Here is a 21,767-nt window from a genome sequence, read left to right as displayed (position 1 = left end):
AGAATCAAACTGACATTCAGCAGCAGAATTTCCATTCACTTTTGCAACCTGGATCACTTTGAACTTGAATTCAGCACTGTACGAAAATGTTTTCTGAACCATATCTGGGTAGAACGTGGCAAAATGTAACCTAATATACTGGTAAGAAATGCAAAACAATGAGTTCAAAGACAACAAGCATGAAAAAGCAGGAAATGAAATTAAAATATTTACAACCATTTTTTAAGACGTTCTCAGTTTTTAGACCCCAAATCTTTTGGAAAAGGGTGTGTCTTATACATGGGGAAATACGATATTTGGATTATTTATATATATATATATATATATATATATATATATATATATATATATATATATATGTGTGTGTGTAAAACGTGTTTTGCTATTTTGTTGCTCTGGCTTTGTCTTGGCAAGTAATCTTCCAATTTTTATCATATACAGTTATCTTAAATATAATTTCTTTTCCTATTTTTTGATGTTGAATTTTATTGATAATGTATAGAAATGTTAATGATTTATGTGTATATTTTTGGATCCTGCAACATTGCTGAAATTTTAGTTATTCCCTCCAGTTTTTTAGTTGGTTTTCTAAAATTCTCTAAGAGTAACATCATATTATCTGCAAAGAGTGATAATTTTGTCTCTGCATTGTTTAATTTACTTCCTTCAGTTTATTTTTCTTCTCTTTTTGCTACAGGTAACATTTCTAGTACAATATTGAATAATAGAAGTGATAATGGGAACCCTTGTTTATCCACATTATCGATAATATTTATTACTTGTTTTTATATATAATCTATGCATGAATTATGTACATATCTATGTTTATAGTAGTTATCATTTTAAGGTGTTTCATTTATTCCTGTGCTGTGTAATGTTATATAATGCTGCTATTGGAATTGTTTCTTATTTCTTCTTCCTCTTTTGTCTCTTCTTTCATCTTCCTCTCTTTCATTTCTCTTCTTCTAGGTTTTTTTTCCTCTTTTGGCTCTTTCTGGTTAATGCAACATCCAATTTGTGTTATAATAGGAATTTCATATGTAATCTTTCTTTGCTTGCCCCGTTGCATGTGCTGGATGGTTATGTAAACGGGATCCCTTTGCTGGCTGAGACCTTACTGGTGGATTACCATAGTTGTAGAGTTTTGGTGCAGGCTTCTTGCTGTGAGGCTAACTGCCACTGTTCTGGGACCTTGCTCCCCATCCACCCCAGAGAGACAATTTTTTTCTGCTGTCCTAGTAAACTGCTTTCCCTTCTTCAAGATCAGTTCTGGGGAGTTTTTCAATTTGTTTGGAAAGGCTGCAAGGAATTAGTCCAATACTCCACCATCTTGGCACCAATAGATCAGCACCTACCCTTCTTGTAGATGTCTTCCTACTAATGATTAAAGACAATTTAACATGACTGTCTCATCTAAGTCTTCACGATATGTAGGAATAAAGTAACAGCATTGAATAAAATATAGTGTAATAACTCATTTGGAATGTTTTTGTTTCACAGAAATGGATTTTCCATGTGACTTAAACTTAATTCTTGACTGCCTTATTTTTTAACAACTATTTTTATAAAACATTTCAAATGGAAATTGCATAATTATCTTAAGGGAAATACACTTTCATAGATGTCATTATCAATAAGACCTTTTTTAGAGTCTTTTGCTTAAAGCTGGTAGATTCTATTCCTTCACAGAGAGAGCAGACAACCAAATTCCTCAGGATTTCAAATAAAACAAGTAATAAACTATGAATAAGAAACAAAGCAAATGAACTCTCTTTCCCAGTCTTTATGATGGTAGCTATTTTAGCATTACTAACAATAAATAGTCATTAAATTTAAATATGTTTTATCATGCATATTTGAATACATATGCCTATTCAGTAATATTGTTTCTACAAATCTGAAATCATTCATTAAATAATTGCTAGATGACAGACTCTGGCTTAGGTGCTGAGGATGAGAAGAAAAGCAAAACAAAGGAAATAAAAGAAATTACTAAACTAATTATAGTAGTTCATGCCTTCAAGAATCTCATATCCTAACAGGGAAGATGATATACAAATATCTACGTATATGCAAATATTACAGAGAATATAATATAGCAATCTTAGTTGAAAGAGATAGGGTAGGATAGCCCAGGAATGGTCTCATGTAGAGAGTGAAACGTGAACTGGGTTTTCCAAAAAATAAAAACGAGAGAATGAAAATGAGAAAGGATAACATTTCAGGTATGAAGGGCATTCAGCACAAATCAGAGCAAAATTGATTAATAGAATAGCATGTGAGAGAAATACATTAGAAAGTAAATTGTAAGAAGATTCAAAATGTAAAGAATAGTTAGGAAATAAATGAATTGAAATGCCTAAAAAAATTTTATTAGATCTTGGAGGTAATAGTGGCTGAAATTTATTAACTGAAGAGGTGACATATTGGTAATAGGAATATAAGTTTGGCAATTACTAAAGGATAGATTTGATTGGAGAAAGACTTAAAGGAGCATGATTTTTTTAGAAGATTATTGTGATTAGCCAAAAAGTTGTGAAAAAGACTTATTTATAGGCATCAGTGAAGGAAATATTGGTTGAGAAAGATTAGAGAAAGAATGGGAATAAGAGTAAAAATATTCTAGAGAAGAAATTAAGCAAGTATGGAGAAGGGTTAGTCATGTTAGTGAGGACCACCTCTTTATGCAAGTCTGGAGTGAAGATGAAATGTCTGAGAATGGAAGCTATCTGAGTAATATGAGAAATGAATAAAGGAACAAGATAGAACTGTCTGAAAATGGTTTCATTTTTTCCCTGTATAGCAATGTCTTCAATTGAGATTGTGAGGGTAGGACATGTGGTACACAGACTTGAGCTGGGATAAAATGGTTTAGAACAGCTGTTGAGTGTAGGATAGGAAATTGCTTAGGGTAGTGTAAAATGATTTCACTTAGAATTTAATCAGACAATTCAGCAACAACCTGTTCCACATGAAAAAGCAGTTTCTTAAAGACATAATAACTTATACCTTTATTTGAGCTATTTGTGGATGTTAATGAAGGGGAAATTTAAAATTGTCATACTAAATTTGCATGTATTATAGCTATCTATCTATCTATCTATCTATCTATCTATCTATATATCTATATATATATATATATATATGTACCTATATACATGTGTGTGTGTGTGTGTGTGTGTGTATAAGTGTGGGTAGTTGTATAGACACATACATATATACATATACTTGTATTTGATTGTATATTCCCATGGGCTTCAAATTTCTCCTGAGATTAAAAAAAATAAAACCACAGATTCATTGAGTTGGAAGTAATTTCAGAAGCAATGAACTTCAATACTTGCTTGACAAAAATAGCTTTTACTGGAATATACACAGGTGATCATCCAATCTTGTTCTGAAGACTTAAAGTAAGGGAAAACTTCCTTTCTTGTAATATATTGCAAGCCACTCTTGGATAGTTCTAATTTTACAGAAGTGTTTTTGTCCACTGACTTTTAATTCCCCTCCATGGAAGTAGCAATTTACATTGCAATAAATTCTTTCTAAGTCATATGTTTGGTCATAAATAAATAAAATATTTCTAATTTTTAAATGAGTAATAATATTAAAACTATGTACAAAAAGTCCCAAAGATTATGGGTGTCTGTTTCCATGTATCCATATGCAATATTCATACATAAAAACAGAAACACACACACAAACACACTCATTTGATAGCTACAGTATAAAAATAATTTCCCCTATCCAGCTTGTCTTACATTCGAGATATTATGTGCAGACAAATATTCCACTTAATAGATGGTTACATTTGTGTACAATATATAGATAACCAAATTTTCAAGAAAAAAAGAAATCAACAGAATACTATGAAAAACATCCTAAACATAATTATTCCTTTTTCAATTTAACTATTTATTTATTTTCATCCATTTGCACTTGAATATTTTCAAGTTACAAAATTTCCTTCCACCCTCTCTTCCCACCCCCCCTCCCCTCAGTGAAGAACAGTCAGGTTAACATTGTACATACATATTTTGATAAGCATGCTTACAGAATAATATTAGTTATTTTAGGTATGAGGAATTAAGATTAAGGGAAAGAGATGCAGAAGAGATAATTTTTATTAAGTGTTCATCAGATTCTGGAGGGTATTTTGTTGTCTGTGTGTGTGTTTGTGTGTGTGTGCGTGTGTGTGTGTGTGTGTGTGTGTGTGCATGTGTGTGTTTTGTTTTGGTTTTCTTCTTCTGGATGGGGATAACATAGTCAATATCTGGTCTAATACACTTGTCCTGGCTCACTGAACTGTTGAGTGTAGCTGTTTCCATAAAGTTTGTTCATCTCACAGTGTTGTTGATGTCTACATTATTCTCTTGGTTCTAGTTAACATAAACATTATTTTCTCGGTTCTACTTAAACATTTTTTTCTTGAATTAAGAATCTCATTGTATCTTATAGTGCATTAGCTATCATTATCAATGTAATTTTATTATTATTGATGGAATGATCTGCCAGTTATTTTTTTAAAGTTATAGAAGATCAACAATAGATCTGTTGACCAACTACATACTGTTAACAAAAAATTAGGCAATTAAGCCTTTAAGCAGTCACAAATTGAATTTTAAAAAAAACATAGTGACTTTAATTTTACTTTGGTCTTCTTCCCAGAACACAAGATATTTAAAAAAGGCTTTGAGGAAGTGTTAGATAGGCACTCCATTGGCATTCTCTGTTTGAATACTGGAGAACAATCTAAATTTTCTTTGGATTCCCACACATTATTGACATTTATAAATTTTTTCATTTAAAAATATATCCAATTTTCCTACTCATTATAAGTCCAGAACATTCTCCTCCACAAGTCCCCCTGCTTTTTAACTTATAAAATTTTTCTGTTTTCTTTCCCATTTTAATTTTTTTTATTTTTTTTAAGTCAATGGGGCTAAGTGACTTGCTCAAGATCACACAGCTAAGCAAGTATTAAGTGTCTGAGGTCCAATTTGCATTCAGGCCCTCCTGACTCAGGGTAGGTAGGTGTTCTATGCACTGTACCATTTAGCTGATACTCTCTCCATTTTTTAACTTTATCACTGAGCTATGTTAGTAAGAGTCCACATCTCTTCAGCCTGATGGACCACCTGTTCTATCATAGTCAAAAACTGACCAGAGGGAATAGTTAGTTTCATAGGAAACAGTAATTGTGTGTTAGACTGAACTAGGGCTAGACCATACTTTGATTCTCCAAATAGGAGCGTTTACTCCTATCACTACATATTTGACCGCCACTAACTCTATTAAATCTTAAACATGTGACTTATGTTTTAATGGTAAGACTTAAGAAACAGTAACTGTACAATCATAATTATTCAAATAAAACAAATGAATCAAAATCATCACAGCCCACACAAAAACCTTGGGTAACACTTTTTTCACTAATATAATTTCATGCACAAGATGATATACAAAGGATCAAAGAAAGCTACCACAAAGTTATGTATGTGAGGACAATCCATGCTTTAAATGGTTTGCAGTTCCAATCTGTGATTCTTGATGTTCTCATTCTCTTAACAAACAACCTGAAACATTTGAAACTGTTTCTCTACTACCAGCTCCCTTTCTGATGCTCAGTGCAATTCTGCTGAAGAACTATAGCTACTAGTTCACTGTCCATCAATGATTTAGTAATAAGCTCTTCAAATTCACTATTGTATTTAAAAAGACACTGAGTGTATTGTGAATACAGACAAGCAATCTCTCAAGCCAGAAATCTGTAAATACTTTAAATTTGACTCTCTGTGCAATGCGGCCAATATCAAACAGCTTTCAAAACAACAAGATTATAGACAATCCAATCACCTTGTATCATCAGGTTACATTAATTATTCAGTCTTTTCAGTCATCTGACATATGAAAACCTCAACTGGGATTTTCTTGGCAAAGAGTGATTTGTCATTATCTTCTCAAGATCATATTCAAGATGAAGAAATTATGGCAAACAGGGTCAAATGATTTGCCCAGGGTTACACAGGTAGTTAATGCCTGAAGAAGGAGGTGAACTCAATTCTTTCTCACTGAAGACTTGGTATTCTATTTGATGAATCACATAGATGCCCCAGTTGACTTATTACAAGAATTCAGAGTTTATTTTGACAACATTCTGTAACTGCCACCCAGATCTGTCCCTAATATCTGAGCATAGACAACACAACAGAATCCTGCCTCAGACCTATCAAAGGGACTCCTATATAACCTCCTTCTTTTAACTGTACCTTATTTTCCATTTGTGATTGTGAGCTTCAAAAGTAGCTACTGCTTCTGCTGATGATGATTCAAGGGTTCCTAAGACCTGATTTCCTGATGCTAGGGTTGTGCTGGCAGGGCATGGCCTGGACTGAGCCCCTCTGTCACCCTTGTGACATACTTTTCTTACTAATCTTCTAAGTAGTCTTTGTTATGTGCACTGAGAGGTTTGAAAACTGTGAAGTGCTTCTGATTCAATCACCTTAAAGTAATTTCCTTTTCTGTGGATCTTCTAAGTGGTCTATGACTGGAAAATTATTTCATTCCTTTTTTTGTGGGTTCTTTCACTTTAGATTTTTTTAAATCATTATTTAAAGGTATATGGAGGGTTTTGGGGAGAACTCATGTGAGTTCCTACCTTTATTCTGCCATCTTGTCTCTGCCTCCTTTGATAATGAATTCTTCCAAATTTCTTTAGTGTAGTGCTTTGGCAGTCTGACACTAATTCTGTATTTTTATCATGAATGAAGACAGACATTAATTACTCATCAAATCAGAGGAAGACACATTAGGCGGTAAGTGACAGAATTAGGAATATCCTAACAGAAATATATTTAAAGTCTGAAAAAATGAATAAAGAATACATATAGCAATTATAAAGTCATAAATGTATATTAAATTAGACAAATAAGAAAATCATCAACTGCACAGGTATAGGCTAAGGTTGACATAACATGGAAGTTTTATTTTCCTGAAAGTTCGATATGATCACACACTGTGTCATCCTGTTTAAATAATTAATGGAGTCTTATATTACCTTAACAGTCACAAAATAACTACAAGAAGGGAATTTAAAGTCAAATTATTTTCTACTCTAATCATAATGTAACATGCTATCATGTCACAAAAATATATTTACCCAAGAGAAGAGAAAACGTGCTAGAGAGCAAAGAGAGAACTTACAACTGTATTTCAGTATTTGGAGGGTCATCAAAGAATTTCTCTCAAGGAATCTCAAATCTGTATGTGCTTGACCAGCTCCTCTGTTCCAGTTCTATTTTTCTGTTCCTTAAGGCCTGTTTCTGCACTACTTTTTGAAGACTAATTTTGTACAACTCAGGTTTTCAAACTGGCAAGGAATATGTGAAGTAAGCATCCTCACTCATATTTAAGAAGACATAATCCAAGTCCCAAATGTGTTAACATTTGGATATATTTATGTTTAATCTAGTTTGTATGTTGAACAAAAGCTTATATATAGCCCTAAACAGTGTTTTTCTGGTCATGTCTTTAAATAAATTGTTATTTTAACATTGCATTTGCCATTTTAACTGATCATTGTCTTTTGAAAAGAAAGGTTTATTCTCCACATTTGTATAGTTTTTCCATGAAATCTAAATAACAATATAAGTAAATGTATGAGTTCAAATCCTGCCCCAGACACTAACTGTGTGACATTGGGCAAGTCACTTAACCCCACTGCTTTATGTAAATAAAAAATAAATAAAAGTCTGACAGAATTCTCCTTTGCATCTGTCTGGTCCAAAGTGTATTCTAATGATAAAGGAAAATGAATGGTCCATTCAAAGTTTGCTTATTTTTTATCCAGGAAACCATAGAAACAAAGGTTTTCCTCCTAAAGTGAGAGAGACAGGAAAAGAGCAGAAAACTAAGCCCCAAAGAACCTTAAGTAATTCATTCAATGTTAAATGACTATTTAGTGGCAGGACTAGAACCAAAAACTGTTCCATGCTATAGTTTAAAAATCTATATATTCTAATGGAAAGGGATTTTAATATCTAGTTACAAAGGGAAGAAATGGATCTATTAAATGAGAGTTTTAAAAAAGTAATAGTATTTAAGTATTGATGGGTACCTTAAATTAGAAGGCATTCCCAGAGAAACAAAGAGATCACCTTATTAAAACACCCAAATGGCAAGAGCAAAGTATTGGTTCTATGTTTGCAATTTTCACTTTCTAAAGCTCTTAATCTCATCCTTATCTTCTTTATTTTTTAGAAAGACATTTAAAGAACATTTATTAATCTCACAATCTATGCCCAATAGTGTATGAATCACTAGAAATACAACATTAAAACAAAAATATCTGCCACAAAAATGCTCATACCCTTTTGGAGAATTCAACTTGAATACATATAATCAACTATAAGATAATTTAAGAATAAAAATTCACACAAGGCATCAGGAAATGTTAAGATAAGAGGTTGCATATGATCTGAGCTTTGAATAAAGACAAATATTTTGATTTTTGATGTCAAGAATTTGAGGCTGTGTATTACAATACAGCCTAGGTTATTGATAAATTTCCAGTGTGAATGGAATTTAATTCTTAGAAATCATCAAGTGCTAAAAGTCAGGGCATGTTTGTTTGAACTTATTGAAGTGATTAAGAAAAATGTTAATAATGGTAAACTTATAAGTATAAGGTGTTAATCCTTTAGGTTTTTTTTTTTTTTTTTTTTTTTGTGTTGCTAAACATATGCTGGCATATCCATAGTAGAGCACTAAGGTGGAGGATGCATTATGAATATATGGCAGGAAAAAGTGGAAGAGCAATTCAAAAATTCAAATTCAATTCAATAACTGTACCATAATGAACTTTCTGGAAGGGTTTGCTAAATAAGGTGAAGGGGAAACCTAGACAAATTTCTTTCATTTTAAAAATAAGGAGAAAGAAGTTTAAATCATTTTAAGTTATTTCAAATCACATAAACAGTTAGAATATATTATAGGATAATAGATTTAAGGATGAAAGGGACCTTAGAAGTCAAAAGTTAAAGGACTCTAATTTTACGGTTGAAGAAACTGAGAATCAGAAAGGTTAAGGGACTTATTCTTGATTACATAGCTACATTCAGAAGCTACTTCTGAATCCAAATTTCCTATACTCTCAATCCATGTCTCTAGAAACTATACTGAATTGCTTTTCATAAACTCACTCTATATCATGGAAACCATCATTCTTCCAGGCTCCTCTTTTGCAATCTAGGAGTGAAATTCTTAAGTCTTCACTCTCCCACACACCACCCCCATATCAATAAATTGTGCACTTTTCAATGGTTCCTTCTTGACACATCTCATCTAATTCTACTAACCAAGGATATTATCAACTCACCTAAACACTTTTAAGTTCTCTAACTAGGCATTCCTTCATCTCTCCAATCCATTCTCTACCCAGAGACTGTAAGAATTATTCCTGAAGCATACATTTGATGATGTTTCATCTACAATCAAGGAAAAGAAGGGGAGGGGAATTCCTGACTCAGGGGCAGCCAGGTGGATCAGTGGAAAGAGTGAACCTGGAGTGAAGAAGATTCATCTGACCGAGTTTAAATTTGATCTCAGATATTTCCTAACTGTATCACCCTGGATAAGTTGCCATAACAAGTTTGCCTCAATTTTCTCACCTGTTAAATGAGCCGAGAAGGAAATGGAAAACCAGTCCAGGATCTTTGTCAAAGAAACCCCAAATTGGGTCAAGAAGAATGTCACAACTAAAATAATAACTTCCTGACTCAAGCCCGAAAGCTCTGGGACCCCATTCATTCACCACTGTCCTTTGTATGCCATTTAACATTGTCAGTTCTTTCTATAATGTTTACATATTATTTCCCCTCATGCATATTAAATTACTAGTAAATTAGTTTATTTACTATTCTCAATATATGATATCCTATCTCTTTCCCTCTGTGGAATCCCTAATACATCTGTCTTAATTTTATTTATCTACTGGTTTTTCATGTATTTCTACATAAGCAGGAGGTCGTGAAATAATAGGATTATTGATTTGATTGTGGGAACAAACCACTCTAACTCAACTTTAGAGACTATCATACATTTATTTTATTTCCATTTTAAATGACAAATATAATATTAAAAAAATTCATCAAGCATTTTTTAGACCTTTAACTTTTTAACATGCTGAGATCAGAGATGCCAAGTAATACACTGCATGGTATATGAAATATTCTGGTGACAAATAGGATCTTTTGAATGGAAAATTTCAGGAAAGGGACTGATTTCTATTACCACATGAAAACTACAATCTTGTCCCCATCTTAGAGGGAAGAGATCTGATAATCATTCTTCATATAAAAGCTACTCAACATTGCTTTTGGGGGCCATTATAGTGCATCTTTTTTCCCTTTTTGTACATTTGTAGTTTTAAGTCCAGATCAATCAGAACAATTTACTTAGGATTTTTCCTGCCAGAAAGGTAATTTTTATATTAATGCATTCACTCTAGGAAGCAGTTCAAGAGAAGTTATTCAGGTGAATAAGACTGTGATTTGTGTGCAGGTTTGCAACATAATCTTTGTACTACTACTTTAGAATCAGGTAGTCCTATACTTATTCTTTCTTCTTTTAATTTTGGGGAGGCATATTTCATTGTTCTTAAAGGCAATACTATCAATGAAGAGTAATTTATCATATTATTAATGTTATGTATTATTATTCTTTTTGCTATATTATTTAAAGGGAAAAATACATCTTCATATTAAAAGTCAAACTAAGAAAACAAAGAGTAATTTGTTCATAAACTTATCTTGATGGAAATAAGCATTAAAGCAATGGTATATTCTTTTACTTACAAATAGTAATAAATAAATACAATTTTAAAAAATAATAGTACAAAAGAAACATTTTTCCTGGTAAAATGAAAGGAAAACAATGTATCTGAAGTATGATGGTTATTTTACCCTAATCTTTTACCTCTGATTTCATCTACTAATTATGTCACAAACTTCCACAGGAAGTTTAATAGTCTGAAAAAAAGTAAACAAAAATAATTATCAGAGAACTAATATTTTCGAGAAAGCAACAGGTTTAGAAATCTATTCAACCTATGACTATATGATATGCGTATGAGAGTGATAACAAGATATATGTTACCAAGTTATTGTAAATAAATAAAGGATTTTAAAAGTATGTATAAGTTTAAGAGTTTTTAAATTAACATTTTGACATTTTCTCTCCAACCACTAATCATTGTCATAATGGATATGCTGAACCTAGGGCCAGTTCTAGCTCTGACATTTATATAATATCTGTAAATGGATAAATCTAGCTTCTGTGTGCATCTTATCTATTAAGTCAAAGTCACTTTGTCCCTCTGTAAGCTCACACTTGGAATTCCCTATAAAACCACAAATTATTTGTATATTCTCTATGACTCTATAGAAACAGGAAAGCAAGTACAAGTTATAGAGATATTTGCTAGAAGATGAAAGGTAAGTCAATTTTCAGCATAACTGTTGAATTCCATTTTAATTAAGGAGGTAATATCACAGGAAGATAATAATTGAAACTGATGAAACAAATATGATGAAAAATATTTGCATACTTCCTGTAAGTCCAACCATACTGTTCTAAATTTCAATTCCTAATTAGTGTATCTTCAACCTCTCTTCCTACTGTATATTATTCAATGTTTAGAGTACTGTGTTTGGAATCATGAGGACTAGAGTTTAAAATGTGTCTCAGGTAAGTATTAGTTGTTGCTCTTGAATACCAAGTCACTTAATTTTACTTGCATAAGTTTCAATGATGTTAATAATAGCACCCAGTTTGTGTGGGTTTTTGTGAGAATTAAATGAAATAATAACTGTAAAAAAGGGGGGGATTAGAATAGTGTGTATCACTATTATATAGAGATACCCCCATATATATATATATATACATATATATATATATACATACATATATAATACTTATATATATATATTTATATATACACATAGAATATGATGGAATATATGGAATCTCCACCTGTACACTACATATATTATATCTATATCTATAGCAATCTATATAAATGTGTATGAGTATGTGTATATAATATATATTAATATATATTATATATATTCTTATTACTTTCCTTTTCCATGTGAGTAAAAGATCACTGTGAATAGCTACTCTCTACAAACACACAATTATAGAAAGACAAATATCTTAACAGCAGGAGAATTTTTTTACATTTAATTTATCACTTTTTGGTAGGAGATTAAATAACTTTTGGGAAGGAGGAAGAGACCAAATTGTGCAGTGCTGATATTTTATACTGATATGGGGAAGGAAAGCTCTAAGTCTAAGACAAGGAGGACACAAGATGGGTTTTGAAATATCCTAGTGCCAGTAGTCTGGATAGGAGAAAAGGTAGAAAAAATGCATAGGAGGCAGTTGCAGAACATTCTTATCTTTCAAACTAAGAGGAGCAAAAGAGCAAAAGTCCACCCGAAGTCACTCACTTCACTTTTCCTTTTGTGCAGTTGCCAGATCAATGTATTAACATTTTAGCTCAATAAGACTACTGAAACCATCCAGTTCTTAGGGTTTGGATTGATTTTTTTTTGGGGGGGGGTTGCAAGGCAATGGGGTTAAGTTGCTTGTCCAAGGCCACACAGCTAGGCAATTGTTTAGTCTCTGATGTTGGATTTGTACTCAAGTACTCCTGACTCTAGGTCCCGTGGTCTATACTCTGTGCCACCTAGCCGCCCCCAGGCCTTAGGGTTTTAACATAATATATGTAGACAGTGAGATGTGAAAGAATTAACAGTGTTGTAACTGATACAATACTCTAAATAATAGCAAGAAAACCATGTTGCAAGAAGTTTAACAAAGAAAGATTGGGAATAAATCCAATTTTCAAGCAGAAAGTCAGCAAGGAGATTTAAACATGGAAACCATGATAGATATTGAGACATGTAAAGCATGATTCTGAGCATGTCACATTCATGTCATTACTTAGTAAATTCTAATGGATACCTATTGTTTGTAGGATCAGGAAGAGATTAATCCATGTACTGACTCTAAAATATTTACAAAAGTTTCAGTTCAAATATCATCCATTTTTAGATGAGATGGTGGTGTACTTCAAAAACTCCAGACAATGATTTTTTAATCGATCTTCACAAGACTACTGAAAATTTTGTAACAGGATGCAGAAAAACTCCAGATAGTTCACCAGCATTTCCTCATGTACTTACAGGAAATGGTGAATAAAAGAATCTCGTAAATGAATTGTAGTTTTCTTAAAACCATTTACTATAACCATTCATCTCATTTGCATCATACAAAATGGCTGCTTTTTTTCTTGGTTTATTTCACTTACTGATATTTCAATGCAGATCACTTGGCTTATTGATATTTTACTGAATGAGCATATATATATATGTATATATATATATATGTATTTGTATATATATATATATATATATATATATTTATATTTATATACATATGCACATATGCATAGACTTGTATATTCTCAAGATCGACTCTGTAAGTTGTATTGGGACCCAGAGTTGAAAGGTTATATGTTACATATGATCTCTACACATGGGCCTTATATTGTCTTATTCTTCAAAATTGATCTCTCCATGGTGCCAGTATTAAATCTGAAATATAGTTAGCACTGTCATCTTTATTATATTGTTATGCCACATCAGTGAGCAATAAATATTTTTATATTAACTTGGCTTACTCAGTTTCTACAAGGTATGTTATTTAATATGTATTATTCAATATAATAAATTATAATAATTGTTTTTGTAATACTGCTTTCTATTTTAAAAAATTTTCTTCTTAAAAGCTAATTTCTTTTATATAATTTACTATACATCTGTATGCACATTTAATCATATTATAACAGAACAAATTTACAGAATAAAGGAAGACATATCAATGGCACAATATTCATTGCTCATGGCTGGGGCATATCAATATTGCTAAAATGATAATATTTCAAAAATATATTTACAATTTAATTATATACCTATCAAGTTACCGAGGCAAAACAAAAATGAAACAAAACAAAATACTAAAATGTTTTTTTTTGTAACATGCATCTGGATTTGTTCCTCCAAAATTATGCTTGCTTTTATAGGGTGAATACCTAGAAGTGGAGATTACTAATCATTATCAAGTTTCTAGGAGCAAACTTGCCGGTGACTACTTCTAATCCTGTATTCCATAAGATCCCATATATATGCATCAAATTAACGGGCAGTTGGTTCAAATACTTTTAAAAATGTGTAATTGCAATCAGAACATTTGCCATAAATTATTTTCCACAAATAATGGATTTGCTCATTTCAATGCAATATTTATAAGAAAAGTGTGAACAGAGAACAATGGTAGTGAATGAAGCCCTTGTGTAGAGAACATATATAGCAAAGGGAGACCAGTTAAGTCATTTGCCTAGGAAGGAAAAAAAATGATAACTAGAACAAAAATGCATATAGAGTTGGATAATAGACATGATAAAATACCTTTCCAATTAACTGACTCTCTGAAAGTACTTCAAACCAAATCTCAAGGTTCAAATAAGTCTGGATTTTAGATACATTATCACATATTATTCATGTATCTTTAATGTTTTCTCAATGTATTTCTTTACACGAGAATTTATTACATTAAGGTCATGAGGGAGGATTTTGGTTTATAAATAAGGCTCATGCAAATATGAGTCATATATGTCAATATATCCCTATCAATGTAGAATTTGATAAAAATGAAAACATTCTGAATGATAAGTAAAACTACTTTAAAAATTATAAGTTGATAGTTTATCAATAATCATGATAAATAAAAAGGGAGGAAAATAAAGTTATCAAAGCAAAAATTGATGAGGTAAGTTCTTAATTACCAGAGAAGAATTTTTAATAAGCAGATTTGTTCATGAGTTGGTCATACTACTATACCAAAATTGACTATGATCCGTAGAATAATTTCGTGATTTGGTACCATCACAATCATAACATCAAGAGGTTGCTGTATTAAAAAGAAAGAAAAAAAACAAAAAATAACTTGAAGAAAAATGTTTAGGGTATTCAGGGAAATACATGTTTTATTCTATTTTATTATAATACCCATGAGGGAGGGATAATTTCATCAAATGACCAGTAGCATCCATTTAAGTTGTTTGTTATTGACTTAAATAAAAGAAACCAAAACGTAAATCTATGAATCAGACTAGTTAGGAATAGTTAAGATAAAACTCATTAGAATAGATGAGTGTTAAATAAAATCATGATCTTTATTTACCTGGATGAAGGCTTTTGACTTAAAAATAAGTGACTGGAAAACTGGAATGCATTTTTATAGGGGATAAGTACATATTTGTATTATTGTAATTTACAAATGGAAAATGTCTATGTATATGTTGACATCATTAAAAAACTAGTAGAAGGAGATATAGTTCGTGTAAATTGTCTAGAAAATGAATATGCATCAAAAAGATAGGGGAAATTTTAAAAAGCATTCAGTATATAAGCTTTTGAAAGTTTTTAAATTTAAAGTTTTAAATTTGAATCATCTAGATTAAAAGCAAAAACAGCAAGAGAAAAAATATTTCTATTTCAGATTTAGTCTAATGTCCAAGTATGTAGCAGATGTAATTTGAAAAAGTCATATAATACCTAGAAATTTTTCCCAATCAATAAGTTATCAAGGTAAATGAACAATAAATTTTCAAAAATTTTCAAACTATCTACCCCACACAAGAAATTTCATCAAGTTATTATTTAAAAGGATGTGGATATTTGCTAATTAAGAACAAAAATGTAACTAAGAAAGACTGAAGTTTTCACAACCTTCAAAGTGGCAAAATTTATAAAAAAATTGAGGAAATTTGTGGGAAAGGTGACAACTTAATATACTGGTGATAAAGTTAAGTCTTAGTCTTTTTTCCCCTAAAATTCAATTTGGAATTTAATGGTACATGGCATTAACCAGATGATGTCCCATGGTCTTTTTGAGGTTATGTTTACTCTGATTAGCAGACTTCTAACTAGATTGGTTGTTAACCAACACAGTTGTTTTCATGCTGTTGTTCAGTTGTTTTTAGTCCTCTGTAATCTGTTTTTGGGGTTTCCATTTTCTTCTTTAGTTCATATTATAGATGAGCTAACTGAAGCAAACAGGGCTAAGTGCTTTGCAAAGGGTCATCCAACTAACAAGTACTTAAAATCAGATTTAAATTTAGGTTATTCTGACTCAAGGCCAGGTACTCCATTTACTTCATTACCTATTTGTCTTATAACTGGTTTAAAGTTGTGGTTGGTAACAGAGTTATAGGCAAACAGTATATTAGATCTAGGCCATTCAACATAAGTATGATATAGAACTGTAATTTCCACTTGTGATTTTCTTTACCTTCCCAAGACCAAATGTCTAGGACTGAGGTTTGAATCACAGGCTGCAGGAAATAAATTTTAGAGGAAGAGTGTCATTCAGAAGGCTCAAACATATGTGCTGAGGTGGTGCAGTGTATGAAGAACTGGCCCTGGAGTTAGGACTACCTGAGTTCAAATCTGAGCTCAACAGTTAATAATTACCTAGTTGTGTGACCTTGCAGAAGTCACTTACCCCATTATATTTCAAAACAACAACAGCAAAAGAAAGATATATATCTTCCAGTAGTACAAACTGTTATAGGTCATTCAAAGATTTCTGGATTAATGAAGAGTTGGTTACTAGTACCAAATTAGAAACGTCTAGAAGCCTTGAGGACCACTACTTCAAATACTGAAAAACTGAGGCCTCAAGTTGCATAATTTTAATATTGTAGTTTTTTTTTTAATTTTATAAACCCCAAAACTTTTTCATGGGAAAGTACTAAGCATAAATATAATTTTACCATGTAAGTTGTATAACATGTTAGAAAAGGAAATAAACAGAATGGTCTCTCTCTTAGTCACTGCCAGGAAGATTCTTGCTTGGGTGTGCCTAAATAATCTGGAAGATGATCATTTCCTGGCAAGTCATTATGGGTTCAGAAAGGGCCAAGGATTGAATGATATGTTGTTACTCCTTCCCACAACTCTAGGAGAAATGCCAAGATCAGAACAGAGATCTATACAAAATGTTCACAATAATCTTTGATACCATCAGACATGCAGGCTTATGGAAAAATATGGCAAAATTTAGTTGCTGGGGAGTTCATCAAGAATTATCCATCAGTTTTATGGCATAATGCATAATGGATTATGGATGCTCTTGCACCTTTTTATTCACCAATAGAGAGAAGCAAGGTTGTGTGCTTGGTGATATGTTTTTTATCATAATCTTTTCAGTGATGTCACACTACTTCAACAAGGATGAAAGCAGAGTCAAGATCAGCTACCACTATTTAATTTGAAAAAAAAAATCAAGTCAAAACTAAAGTAGAAGTCAAATTGCTATATGACTTTTTGTTTATAAATGATTGTGAATTCAGGGCAGACTCTGAGGCTGTGTCTCAATACAGTCTTGATTAATTCTCTACCACTTTTACTAATTGTGATCTGACAATTACGATCAAAATACCTGCTACAGTGGTGGTCTATGGATTGCGATCTTTTTCATGGGCTGTTATTTCAACTTTTTTTTTTTTAGGGCTTTTTTTTTTTTGCAAGACAAATGGGGTTATGTGGCTTGTCAAGGCCACACAGCTAGATAATTATTAAGTGTCTGAGGCCGGATTTGAACTGAGGGACTCCTGACCCCAGGGTCGGTGCTCAATCCATTGTGCTACCTAGCCACCCCTATTGTTTCAACTCTTAAGACTTCTTTGATACGATGCTTGCAAAAAGGTATTAGTTATGACTTTGAATTATAAGAACCGTTACAGTAGTGTATATTGTATCTCAAAGAGGCTACAAAGAAAGAATAATTGCTCCTCAATAACTTAATTTAAATGGATTATGATGATTAGAACATGCATTAATAAAAGAATTAAAGTGGCATATTTAGAGAGGTTAAAGAGTTTCAGTCATTGAGTATTCTTGAGAAATATTTATTCTTGGTTACTAGGGTGATAACATTAACTATTTGGGTGGTGAGTGCTAAGAAGTACAGAAAGAGAAAGGATAAACTAATGAGAAATCTCAACAACCACTAGACAAAAGAGAAAATAATAAAAACAAACCTTGAGTATTTCACAATTTTGCTTAAGACTGGCCTTGCATACTTGTATTGATAAGGAGGAAAACCTATATTTACAATAATCTTGACCAAATACTTTTTTTTTCTATTATCTGCTAACTTCAAAGGACTATTTTTAGGACCAAATGACATTATGCATAAAAAACAATTTTTGTAATCATATAACATTATATAAGCTTATGATATAATTAACTGAAGCAGAAATACAAGTTATTGATCCTTTGAGAGATGTAATTTATATTTAGAGAATAGATTTGACCATTGGAAAACATTACTATTGCACCAAATTATTATAATTAATCACAAAATATTGTTATCATTCTATTATAAACTATAAATATCAATCTTCAAATAATATAATTAATATGACTTGATGAAAGAGAAAAGATAAAAAAATCTAACAAAGTTATAAAATATCAATGGAAAACTAGATAGAATACAATTTCAGTACACAAATAAACAACATCTATACAATTTGAGTAGTAAATATATTTTTAAAAAGAGGCCATTGTTGCGTAAATAGGTGATATCTTGGGTACATGCTTAAATTGTTTTATTTGAATTTTCTAAATAAGCATGAATATGTGGAGGTTTTAGTATTTCTATGCTTTTTCTGACAAAGAACTCTTATTCAGATTAAAAGTTCAGCCTGCTAAGACTCTAATGACATTCTATTTAAATTCTAAATTGGTTCACTGTGGTTCTCTCCCCTCCCCTCCATCTTTTTTGGTTATTATTTGAAGTAATTGTTTTAGACACTACACTTTAGCTGCTTTCAGTTTCTCATTCCAACAACGTTTTTTTGTTTGTTTAGTTTTTGCCCAAAAGAAAATTTTCAGACTGTGTTTTGAATTGATAAATTCACACTATCTGAGTTAATCTAACGGCCACAAGTTTTTTAAAAAAAATGTCACTTCATCTCTTGAAGGTTCACATATATTTTATGGAATTTTTAGTGGGTTATGAAAGTGGAATTTATGTATAAGCTCACAGGAAAATAAAGTTGAAAGGAAATCAGATCAGACAATTTGTTTATCTCATGTAAAGAAGACTGGAAGTCACAGGTTAAGATAAAAGTAAACTGTTAACTCAAAATGTTTCCTTTACTACATCCCTTAATCATTTGCCTTTTACCATCATTTTTTTCTTTCTCCTTTAATTCTCTATATCCCCAGTGACCTTTCCTTTTCTTTTTTTGATACTTAAGATGTAGAAAAAAGCCTAGAGGTTTGCTTTGAAACAGTATTTGAAAAAAAAATTGAAATAGTACAATTTTCTTTTGTTCAGTACCAAAGTCAAACAATGGGGAAAAAAAAAAAACAAGCTTAGTTTGTCAGTAGATAGATTTAATTTTTTTTCATTTTTATTTTTATTTTTTTTATTCTTTTTAGGATTTTGCAAGGCAAATGGGGTTAAGTAGCTTGCCCAAGTCCACACAGCTAGGTAATTATTGTCTGAGGACATATTTGAACTCAGGTACTCCTGACTCCTGGGCTGGTGCTCTATCCACTGCGCCACCTAGCCACCCCTATTTATTTCTTTTAAAGAAAGAGTTTATTTTGAGTTTTACAATTTTCCCCCCATTCTTGCTTCCCTCTCCCAAACCACTACAGAAGGCATTGTGTTAGTATTTACATTGGTTCCATGTTATACACTGATCTCAGTTGACTGTGATGAAAGAGAAATCATATCCTTAAGGAAGAAAAATAAAGTATGAAATAGTGAAATTACATAACAATAATTTTTTTTCTAATTTGATAGTAATATTCTTTGGACTTTGTTCAAAGTCCATAATTCTTTCTCTACACACAGATGATATTCTTCATTGCAGATAGCTCAAAATTGTTCCTCGTTGTTGCCCTGAAGGGATGAGCAAGTCCATCAAAGCTGATCATCACCCCCATGTTGCTCTTAGGGTATACTATGTATTTCTGGTTCTACTCATTTCACTTAGCATCAGTTCATGCAAATCTTTCCAGGCTTCCCTGAATTCCCGTCCCTCTTGCTTTCTAATAGAACAATAGTGTTCCATGTCATACATATACCACAGTTTGTTAAAGCATTCCCCAAATGATGGACATTCACTTAATTTCCACATTTTTGTCACCATAATAAGGACTGATATAAATATTTTTGTACAAGTGATGTTTTTACATTTTATCATCTATTCAGAGTATATACCCAGTAGTGGTATTGTTGGGTCAAAGGGTATGCACATTTTGGTTGCCCTTCAGGCATAATCTAAAGATTTCTCTGCAGAAAGGTTGGATGAGTTCACAGCTTCACCAACAATGTATTAGTGTGCCAGATTTCCCACATCCCATCCAACATTGATCATTGTCCTTTCTGGTCATATTAGTCAGGCTGAGAGGTATGAGGTGGTATCTCAGAGATGCCATAATTTGCGTTTCTCTAATAAGTCTGAAGTTACTTTGAATGGGATTTCTCTTTCCAGCTCTTTCTGCTGTATCTTGCTAATCATATATAGAAATGTTGAGGATTTATGAGGACTTATTTTATATCCTGCTACTTTGCTAAAGTTACTAATTATTTCTAGTAGTTTCTAAGATTACTTTTAGGGATTCTCGAGCTATACCATCATGTCATCAGCAAAGAGTAAGAGTTTTGTCTTCTACTTCCCTATTCTAATTCCTTCAATTTGTCTTTCTTCTTTTATTACTGAGGTTAACATTTCTAATACGATATTGAACAGTAGTGGTGATAATGGACATCTTTGCTTCACCCCTGATTTTATTGGGAATGCCTCAAGCCTATCCCCATTGAATATAATGATTGTTGATAGTTTCAGATAGATACTGCTCATTATTCTAAGGAACAAACCATTTATTCCTACACTCTCTAGTGTTTTTAGTAGGAATGGGTACAGCATCTATTGATATGATCATATGATTTCTGATAGGTAGTTATTGATTAATTAATTATGCTAACAATGTTCCCAATATTGAACCAACCCTGCATTCCTGGGATAAATCCTACTTGATAATTATGTGTTAACCTACTCATTTTGCTGAGATTTTATTTCAGATTTTTGCATCTATATTCATTGGGGAGGTAGGTCTATAATTTTCTTTCTCTGTTTTAACTCTTTCTGATTTAGGTATGAGCACTATATTAGTCTCATAGAAAGAGTTAGGCAGAGTTCTGGCTTCAACTGTTTTTCCAAAGAGTTTATATAGAATTGGAATGAGTTGTTCTTTGAATGTTTGATAGAATTCACTTGGAAATCCATCTGGCCCTGGAGATTATTTCTTGGGGAGTTTAATAATGGCTTGTTGAATTTCTTTTTCTGAGATAGGGTTATTTAGGTTTTTAATTACCTCTTCATTTTATCTGGGCAACTTATATTTTTGTAAATATTTGTCCATTTCACTTACATTGTCTCATAACCTGGTTCACTGATGATGTCCTGAGACAAATCTTAGTTTCTGTTTATGGGTTTTGTTGATTGAATATCTATTAAGAGTTTTTTTTTTCTCTCATGTTATTTCTGAGGGGAAAGAGAGAGCACTATCACAGTATCTGTCTTCTTCCTACCATCTTGGCCGGAAGTCCTAGATTTA

This window comes from Macrotis lagotis, chromosome X (assembly GCF_037893015.1).
Source record: "Macrotis lagotis isolate mMagLag1 chromosome X, bilby.v1.9.chrom.fasta, whole genome shotgun sequence".
Taxonomy (NCBI): domain Eukaryota; kingdom Metazoa; phylum Chordata; class Mammalia; order Peramelemorphia; family Peramelidae; genus Macrotis; species Macrotis lagotis.
The sequence above is the reverse complement of the archived record's forward strand: the minus strand, read 5'-3'. Positions refer to the sequence as shown.